Consider the following 10000-nt stretch of genomic DNA (forward strand, 5'->3'; position numbering starts at 1 on the left):
CCGCCACTGGAACGCGCACGGCTGGGGAAGAAGGGGTCGGGCGGCGGCGGCGGCTTCCCAGCGCCCGAAGGGTCCGCTGACGGTGCGGGAGATGACGGGCGTCCGCTGACGGCGGGTTGCCGGGGAGAGCGCGGGCAGGCAGTGCGTGGTAAGCGGAGCTGGTGGCGCGGGGTGGGGGGGGCGGCGGCGGCGGCGCTTTCCTCTCCTCCGCCGCCTGAGCCGGCTCGGGCAGGAGGAGGGAAGCGGTGGGCCGGCGAGTGGGCGGGAGGCTGTGGAGGGGGGCTCCCGCTGCCTTGCGCGCGGGGCTGGGGCGGAGCGGCAAAAGGGACCGCCGGCGCTGCGGTTTATGGGTGCGCGGTGCCCACATCGCCCCTGAGGCGGAGGCTCCGGCGGTGCACGGCCAGAGGGGTGACTGCTGTCCGTGAGCGTTCCCAGGCCTCCCCCACGGTGCCGGGAGAGAGGGGAGTCGTCCTCCCCGTGGCTCGGCTCTCCCCGTCCGGGCTGGGCTGGGCTGGGCTGGGCTGGGCTGGGGGACACTTGCGGTGTGACAGGAGGGTGAGGGCTGTCGCCCCACCGTTTCCATCCCTCCCCCCGCGTTTCAGGCCACTCCGGAGCCGGGAAGAGCTCGTACCCCTCGTCTTTGAACCTCCGCAGCCCGGGTAGACCGGTCGGCCTGTTCTCCAGCCCCACAAACCGGCCCCCCCCCCCCCCGCCCCAAAGCCGTGCCGGGTAGACCTGGCAGATTGAGCGGAGATTGATTTTGTGGGCGTTTTCTTTGTTGTTTTTTTCCTCTCCTCCGTTGGTGTGTAGTCCTCCTCCGCCCCCGCCCCCCCCCCATTACCTGGCTTCGATTCTGTTTCTCGCCGTGCGAAGGAGGGCGGGTGACTTCAGCCGGGCCTGTGACCCGCTCGTCTTCCGGCAGCCCCCCCGGCCCGCGCCCTAGCCGCTGGAACCGGGCCCCGGGAGCCCAGGTCTCACCCCACGCGGCGGCGGCGGCGGCGGTGGGGCGGCAGCAGCAGCAGCTGCTTTCCCAAGGACGGGTGCCACGGGCAGAAGAGCGGCCCGAGGGCCTCCTCCCCCCCCCCCCCCCGACAGGCACAGGTGCAGGCCGGGCAAGGACGCGGCCCAGCGAGCCGGCTGTAACAGAGAAGGCGGCGTTCTGGAGAGCGTTACAAATCCTTTGCATCTCTTTCGGGCGTGCACCGTGCACCCCCGAAACACACCCGCCCCCCCCCCCCCCCCCCCCCCGGCCCTCCTCAGTCCACCCTCCACACCCCCAAGACCCCGTCTGCCACCTCGCGCACACGTGCGCGCAACACAGACGCGCCGACGCAGACGAGCGCCCCCCCCCCACCTCCCAGGCCAAGACCCCTCACGAGTGGCAGACACGGGCACACACCCAGCCCACCCACACCCACCCCGCGCCGCCCCACGGCCGCCCCACAACTCACCCACAGGCAGGGACCCGACTGACCCTCAAGGACCACACAGGCCTCCGGGACCCCTCTACCCGCCAAGGCAGCCAGGCATCTGGGTCACATCTGCCCCACAAGTACTGCACCCGCGCTGCCCCATCGCTGCCCCGCAAGTTCTCCCCGAGGAATGGCGGGCCTCAGGGCCCGCCGTCTCCCCCCAGGGAAGACAGGCCTGCGGGTGCCCCCGGCCCCACAGCTTCCCCACCAGTGCCCCACAGCAGCCTTGCAAGTGCTCCCCGAGGAACAGCAGGCTTCTGGGTCACATCTGCCCCACAAGTACTGCCCCCACGGCTGCCCCACGGCCGCCCCGCAAGCGCTCCCCGAGGAACCGCAGGCCTCTGGGCCTGCCGTCTCCCCCCAGGGAAGACAGGCCTGCGGGTGCCCCCGGCCCCACAGCTTCCCCACCAGTGCCCCACAGCAGCCTTGCAAGTGCTCCCCGAGGAACAGCAGGCTTCTGGGTCACATCTGCCCCACAAGTACTGCCCCCACGGCTGCCCCACGGCCGCCCCGCAAGCGCTCCCCGAGGAACCGCAGGCCTCTGGGCCTGCCGTCTCCCCCCAGGGAAGACAGGCCTGCGGGTGCCCCCGGCCCCACAGCTTCCCCACCAGTGCCCCACAGCAGCCTTGCAAGTGCTCCCCGAGGAACAGCAGGCTTCTGGGTCACATCTGCCCCACAAGTACTGCCCCCACGGCTGCCCCACGGCCGCCCCGCAAGCGCTCCCCGAGGAACCGCAGGCCTCTGGGCCTGCCGTCTCCCCCCAGGGAAGACAGGCCTGCGGGTGCCCCCGGCCCCACAGCTTCCCCACCAGTGCCCCACAGCAGCCTTGCAAGTGCTCCCCGAGGAACAGCAGGCTTCTGGGTCACATCTGCCCCACAAGTACTGCCCCCACGGCTGCCCCGCAAGTGCTCCCCGAGGAACAGCATGCCTCGGGCCTGCCGTCTGCCCTCAGGAAAGACAGGCCTGCGGGTGCCCCCGGCCCCACAGCTTCCCCACCAGTGCCCCACAGCAGCCTTGCAAGTGCTCCCCGAGGAACAGCGGGGCCTCTGGGTCACATCTGCCCCACAAGTGCTGCCCCAGTGCTGCCCCACGGCTGCCCCGCAAGCGCTCCCCGAGGAACCGCAGGCCTCTGGGCCTGCCGTCTCCCCCCAGGGAAGGCAGACATGTGGGTGCCCCTGCCCCCACAGCTGCCCCGCAGGGCCCCACAGCTGCTCCACAAGTGCTCCCCGAGGAACAGCGGGGCCTCTGGGTCACATCTGCCCCACAAGTGCTGCCCCAGTGCTGCCCCACGGCTGACCCACAAGTGCTCCCTGAGGAACCGCAGGCCTCTGGGCCTGCCGTCTCCCCCCAGGGAAGGCAGGCCTGCGGGTGCCCCTGGCCCCACAGCTTCCCCACCAGTGCCCCACAGCAGCCTTGCAAGTGCTCCCCGAGGAACAGCAGGCTTCTGGGTCACATCTGCCCCACAAGTGCTGCCCCACGGCTGCCCCGCGAGTGCTCCCCGAGGAACCGCAGGCATCTGGGCCTGCAGTCTGCTTCCAGGGAACTCAGGCCGGCGGGTGCCTCTGGCCCCACAGCTTCCCCACCGGTGCCCCACGGCTGCTCCGCAAGTGCTCCCCGAGGAACAGCATGCCTTGGGCCTGCCGTCTCCGCCCAGGAAAGAGAGGCCTGCGGGTGCCCCTGGCCCCACAGTTGCCCCTCCAGTGCTCCCTGAGGAACAGCGGGCCTCTGGGTCACATCTGCCCAACAAGGGCTGCCCCACAGCAGCCTTGCAAGTGCTCCCCGAGGAACAGCAGGCTTCTGGGTCACATCTGCCCCACAAGTACTGCCCCCGTGCTGCCCCACGGCTGCCCCGCAAGCGCTCCCCGAGGAACCGCAGGCCTCTGGGCCTGCCGTCTCCCCCCAGGGAAGGCAGGCCTGCGGGTGCCCCTGGCCCCACAGCTGCCCCGCAGGGTCCCAGAGCTACTCCACAAGTGCTCCCCGAGGAACAGCGGGGCCTCTGGGTCACATCTGCCCCACAAGTGCTGCCCCAGTGCTGCCCCACGGCTGCCCCGCAAGCGCTCCCCGAGGAACCGCAGGCCTCTGGGCCTGCAGTCTGCTTCAGGGAACGCAGGCCTGCGGGTGCCTCTGGCCCCACAGCTTCTCAAACTCTGCCCCACGGCTGATCCGCAAGTGCTCCCTGAGGAACAGCGGGCCTCTGGGTCACATCTGCCCAACAAGGGCTGCCCCACAGCAGCCTTGCAAGTGCTCCCCGAGGAACAGCAGGCTTCTGGGTCACATCTGCCCCACAAGTACTGCCCCCGTGCTGCCCCACGGCTGCCCCGCAAGCGCTCCCCGAGGAACCGCAGGCCTCTGGGCCTGCCGTCTCCCCCCAGGGAAGGCAGGCCTGCGGGTGCCCCTGGCCCCACAGCTGCCCCGCAGGGCCCCAGAGCTACTCCACAAGTGCTCCCCGAGGAACAGCGGGGCCTCTGGGTCACATCTGCCCCACAAGTGCTGCCCCAGTGCTGCCCCACGGCTGCCCCGCAAGCGCTCCCCGAGGAACCGCAGGCCTCTGGGCCTGCCGTCTCCCCCCAGGGAAGGCAGGCCTGCGGGTGCCCCTGGCCCCACAGCTGCCCCGCAGGGCCCCAGAGCTGCTCCACAAGTGCTCCCCGAGGAACAGCGGGGCCTCTGGGTCACATCTGCCCCACAAGTGCTGCCCCAGTGCTGCCCCACGGCTGCCCCGCAAGCGCTCCCCGAGGAACCGCAGGCCTCTGGGCCTGCCGTCTCCCCCCAGGGAAGGCAGGCCTGCGGGTGCCCCTGCCCCCACAGCTGCCCCGCAGGGCCCCACAGCTGCTCCACAAGTGCTCCCCGAGGAACAGCGGGGCCTCTGGGTCACATCTGCCCCACAAGTGCTGCCCCAGTGCTGCCCCACGGCTGCCCCGCAAGCGCTCCCCGAGGAACCGCAGGCCTCTGGGCCTGCCATCTCCCCCCAGGGAAGGCAGGCCTGCGGGTGCCCCTGGCCCCACAGCTGCCCCGCAGGGCCCCAGAGCTGCTCCACAAGTGCTCCCCGAGGAACAGCGGGGCCTCTGGGTCACATCTGCCCCACAAGTGTTGCCCCAGTGCTGCCCCACGGCTGCCCCGCAAGCGCTCCCCGAGGAACCGCAGGCCTCTGGGCCTGCCGTCTCCCCCCAGGGAAGGCAGGCCTGCGGGTGCCCCTGGCCCCACAGCTGCCCCTCAAGTGCTCCCTGAGGAACAGCGGGCCTCTGGGTCACATCTTCCCCACAAGTGCTGCCCCACAGCTGCCCTGCAAGTGCTCCCCGAGGAGCCACAGGCATCTGGGCCTGCAGTCTGCTTCAGGGAACGCAGGCCTGCGGGTGCCTCTGGCCCCACAGCTTCTCAAACTCTGCCCCACGGCTGATCCGCAAGTGCTCCCTGAGGAACCGCAGGCCTCTGGGTCACATCTGCCCCACAAGTACTGCCCCAGCGCTGCCCCACGGCTGCCCTGCAGCTGCTCCTCAGGGAATAGTGGGACTCCGGGCCTGCCTTCTCCCCCCAAGGGAAGACAGGCCTGCTGGTGCCCCGGCCCCACAGCTGCCCCGCAGTGCCCCACGGCTGCCCCGCAAGTGCTCCCCGAGGAACAGCAGGCCTCTGGGTCACATCTGCCCCACAAGTACTGCCCCAGCCCTGCCCCACGGCTGCCCTGCAGGTGCTCCCCAGGGAATAGCGGGTCTGTGGGCCTGCCGTCTCCCCCCAGGGAAGACAGGCCTGCGGGTGCCGCTGGCACCACAGCTGCCCCACAAATGCCTCACGGCTGCCCCAGCTGTGCCCCCCGGCTGCCCCACAAGTGCTCCCCAAGGCACCCAGGCGTCTGGGTCACATCTGCCCCACCCCAACTGCGCGCACACCGAGGCACTTGCACACGGGTGCACCATCTCCCCCGCCCCTTCCCATTCCCCCCTTCGCCTCTCACCCCCCCCAGCAGGCCTCTCCCCCAGCCCCAAAGCCCCGTCTGCCGCCGCACGCACACGTGCACACAACACCCACCCCACCCCCTCCAACGGGCCCGAACCTCTCGCGTGCGGCAGACGCAGACGCAGACAGAGCGTCTCCCCCCAAGCCCCGCTGCCGCCACCGAATTACCACCCACCCCCCCGCCACACCCCGCTGTCCCCCTTCACCCCCCCCTCCCCCGCCTCTATTCACCACCCGGTTCACTGCGAATCCGGCCGCCCCCTCCCCACGCTGCCCTCGGGCAGGTTTGCCACCCCCCCCCACCCCGCCCCGGCAAGGACGGCGGGAGACTTTAGGACCCAGCGGAGTCCCTGCCGGCTCCGTGCCCGGGCGGGTTAAGGGATTCCCGGTGGCGAGCGGGGATCTAACCCCGGCTGCCGAGTCTCTACCCTGCCGCGCCCCTGGCCCTGGCCGTGCCCGTGCCCGTGCCCCGGCGCTCCCGCCTTCCTTTCTCAGCCGCTCGCTCGCTCGCTCTGCTGCGCGCCTGCCCGCCCCTGCCGCGGCTGGAGAACCCACTGAACCCCCCCGCCCCCGCCCCCAGCACACACAACGCCCCCCCCCCCCCCCCCCCCACCTTACCGACCCAAAACCTACTCCGAAAAGAGGCACCGCGTGCCTGCCGCCCTCTCCCCGGCCCACCTCTGCGCCGTGCTCCCCGCCCGCTCGCTGCCCGCTCTCGCCTGCCTCTGCACCGGCACCCCTTCCCCGCCGCTGCCGCTTGCCGGGCAGTGGTGTGCTCGCGCGCCCGCGCAGGGCGCGAAGCCGCGGACCGCCACGCCCCACCCCCACCCCCGCCCCCGACCTGATCCGGGTCAGGGTGGCGGCTCTGCCACTGGCGCTTAAATCACGAACAAAAAAAAGTTGAAACTTAGTTTTTCGCCCACCCCAACCCCTCCCCCCACCCACATACCCCCCCCTCGCCCGACAGCCCCCCCCCCCCCGCCCCCCCCCGCCGGGACGATCCGGGTCAGGCTGGCGGCTGTGCCAGTGACGCTAAAAACGTGAACGAAAAAAAAAGATCAAAATTATTTATCACCACCCGGTGATAAATCAAAATTATTTATGAGCCCCCGGCCCCCCCGCCGCCCCCCCACCCCCCCACCCCCCACCTGCCCGCACGCACTTGTTGGAAGGGAGGACCCGGGTCAGGCTGGCCGCTGTGCCGGTGACGCTTAAATCATGAACGAAAAGAAAAAACAAAAATATCACCCCCACCCCACACCGGCTGCCCGGTGTGCCCGGCTCCGGGGACCGGCTCGGCTGCAACTTCTACCCGCCTCCGGGGATAGGCGGGCAGGTCTACTTCGCTCCGGGAACCGGACCGGCTGTCAGGTCTACCCGGCTCCGGGGTCCGGGTCGGCTGTCAGGTCTACCCGGCTCCGGGGACCGGGTCGGCTGTCAGGTCTACCCGGCTCCGGGGACCCGACCGGCTGTCAGGTCTACCCGGCTCCGGGGACCGGATCGGCTGTCAGGTCTACCTCGCTCCGGGGACCGGGTCGGCTGTCAGGTCTACCCGGCTCCGGGGTCCGGGTCGGCTGTCAGGTCTACCTCGCTCCGGGGACCGGACCGGCTGTCAGGTCTACCTCGCTCCGGGGACCGGACAGGCTGTCAGGTCTACCCGGCTCCGGAGACCGGATCGGCTGTCAGGTCTACCCGGCTCCGGGGACCGGATCGGCTGTCAGGTCTACCCGGCTCCGGGGACCCGACCGGCTGTCAGGTCTACCTAGCCCCGGGGACCGGATCGGCTGTCAGGTCTACCCGGCTCCGGGGACCGGATCGGCTGTCAGGTCTACCTAGCCCCGGGGACCGGGTCGGCTGTCAGGTCTACCCGGCTCCGGGGACCGGATCGGCTGTCAGGTCTACCCGGCTCCGGGGACCGGATCGGCTGTCAGGTCTACCCGGCCCCGGGGAGCGGATCGGCTGTCAGGTCTACCCGGCTCCGGGGAGCGGATCGGCTGTCAGGTCTACCCGGCTCCGGGGACCGGAGCGGCCGTCAGGTCTACCTCGCTCCGGGGTCCGTATCGGCTGTCAGGTCTACCCGGCTCCGGGGACCGGATCGGCTGTCAGGTCTACCCGGCTCCGGGGACCGGAGCGGCCGTCAGGTCTACCTCGCTCCGGGGTCGGTATCGGCTGTCAGGTCTACCTCGCTCCGGGGACCGGATCGGCTGTCAGGTCTACCCGGCTCCGGGGACCGGTTCGGCTGTCAGGTCTACCCCGCTCCGGGGACCCGACCGGCTGTCAGGTCTACCTCGCTCCGGGGACCGGATCGGCTGTCAGGTCTACCCGGCTCCGGGGACCGGATCGGCTATCAGGTCTACCCGGCTCCGAGGACCGGATCGGCTGTCAGGTCTACCCGGCTCCGGGGACCGGATCGGCTGTCAGGTCTACCTCGCTCCGGGGACCGGATCGGCTGTCAGGTCTACCCGGCTCCGGGGTCGGTATCGGCTGTCAGGTCTACCCCGCTCCGGGGACCCGACCGGCTGTCAGGTCTACCCGGCTCCGGGGACCGGATCGGCTGTCAGGTCTACCCGGCTCCGAGGACCGCGTCGGCTGTCAGGTCTACCCGGCTCCGGGGACCGGATCGGCTGTCAGGTCTACCCGGCTCCGAGGACCGCGTCGGCTGTCAGGTCTACCCGGCTCCGGGGACCGGATCGGCTGTCAGGTCTACCCGGCTCCGGGGACCACCTCGGCTGTCAGGTCTACCCGGCTCCGGAGACCGGACCGGCTGTCAGGTCTACCCGGCTCCGGGGACCGGATCGGCTGTCACGTCTACCCGGCTCCGGCGGTACTTAGTGCCGGAGTGGCCGGGTAGACCTTGTGTCCGGAGCACGCACTTCCAGCCGCCGAAGGGGTCGCTGTTTTTCGTTACCTCCAGTTGTGTCATCGTAAGAGGCGGCGTGTTTGGCGCGCCTCCCCGGTGGGCAGTGCCTGCGCTCTTGAGGCCGTCCGGGGGTAGAGACGTGATTTTCCGTATATGGGAGGGAGTACTTACTCGGCTCCTAAGGGCTTCCAGCGCGAACGCGCATCCTGCGGGCTGACTTCCCGCTGAAAGCAGAGGTGAGGGGCGGCACCTCTGGCTACTCTCCTGGCAGACATGCGTGCATTACCGAACGAAATTTGTTGCTCCGGGGTAGGCGTCTCCCCGCTGGGCAGGGCGAAGAGCGGTGGCCGGCGGCGGTCACCGGCACTTTCGAATGCCGGAAGACCGGGGGAGACAAGCCTGCCGCGGCTTTCCCCCGGTCCTCTCGTGCTCAGTCCCCAGGGAACCGTGCTCCCGAGCGGGTGGACGGCGGCAGCCTCCCGCTCCCCCCCGCATTTTGCCTGATCCACACCCGCAGCCAGCGCCCGCTGAGGCGTTCACCCAGGGGCGCGCCGCGGAGGCTCCACGCCGGACCTCTCGCAGACGTCGCCTCCTCGCTCGCACGCAGGGCCCCGCGTCTGTCTGGCCGTCCACCCCCGGGTGGCGGTTGGCGCGCGCGGCTGTCGGCTGTCCCAGGACTGTGGCCGTGGGGCCTCGGGAGCGCTCTTTGCTCCCCCTCGATTCTCTTGCTTTTCTCTATCACCGATCGTTCTGGCATACCCGGGGCGCGTCGGAGGGGCTGCGGGGCGGGCCGGCCGTCAAACGCCGGTGTTCAGGTCCCGTAGCACCCCTCCACCAGACGCGTCCCTCTCACTCGCACGCAGGGCCCCCGTGTCTGGTTGCCCACCCCCGGGTGAGCGGCTGGCACGCGCGCGGCTGTCGGCTGTCCCAGGACCGTGGCCGTGGGGCCTCCGGGAGCGCTCTTTGCTCCCTCCCGTCTCTCGCCTTTTCTCCTATCCCCGATCGATGAGGCATTTCGGGTCGCGTCGGAGAGGGCCCTCGGCGGGCCGGCTCCTCCGTGCTCTCCGTCCCGGGGAGGCGCGGCGGTGTCCGGTGTTCAGGCAGGGTGGTCTCCTTTCCAATTCGCTTCCCGTCGCACGCGAGGTGTCAGCCCTCCCTTCCCGGGAGCGGCTTCACCGAACCCAGCTCTGTGACGGCCGTGTGGCCCCGCGAGTTTCTCAGGTGTCCTAAAGCACGCCGGGCGCCGGTGCCGGCCTCGGTCCGGGTGCCCCGTGGGTGCCGGCCGCGAGCAGCGCTGGGCGGCGGGGGCGGCTTAGCCAAGGCAAGAGAATTCCGGGCAAGGCAAGCTGAGCCGAGCGAGGCGGCCGTCACCCGCCCGGGTGGCGGGCCCCCTGCGGCGCGCCGCGGGCGGCAAGGGGGGCGTCCCCCTCCGCCGCTGCCGCCGCTGCTTCTGTCGCCCTTGGTGCCGCACCCCCGCCCGCTGCCGAGCGAGCCGCCCCGACCGAAAGGGGCCTCGGTCGCCGGGTCGCGCCCGCCTCGGCGGGTCGCCGTCTCCTCTAGCACGTCCGGAGCTCCCGCGGCAGAGGTTTCGAGGGGGCGAGTCGCCTTCGCCCCCCTCATCGCCGATCGCCTGCGATCGGCAGCCGGCCGGCGTCGTGGGAGGGTCAGCCCCCGCCGGTTCCGTGCCGCGTCAGAGCCGCGATAGCGTCCGAAAGAAAAG

The sequence above is a fragment of the Rissa tridactyla genome, unplaced genomic scaffold, assembly GCF_028500815.1.
Source record: "Rissa tridactyla isolate bRisTri1 unplaced genomic scaffold, bRisTri1.patW.cur.20221130 scaffold_81, whole genome shotgun sequence".
In the NCBI taxonomy this organism is placed as follows: domain Eukaryota; kingdom Metazoa; phylum Chordata; class Aves; order Charadriiformes; family Laridae; genus Rissa; species Rissa tridactyla.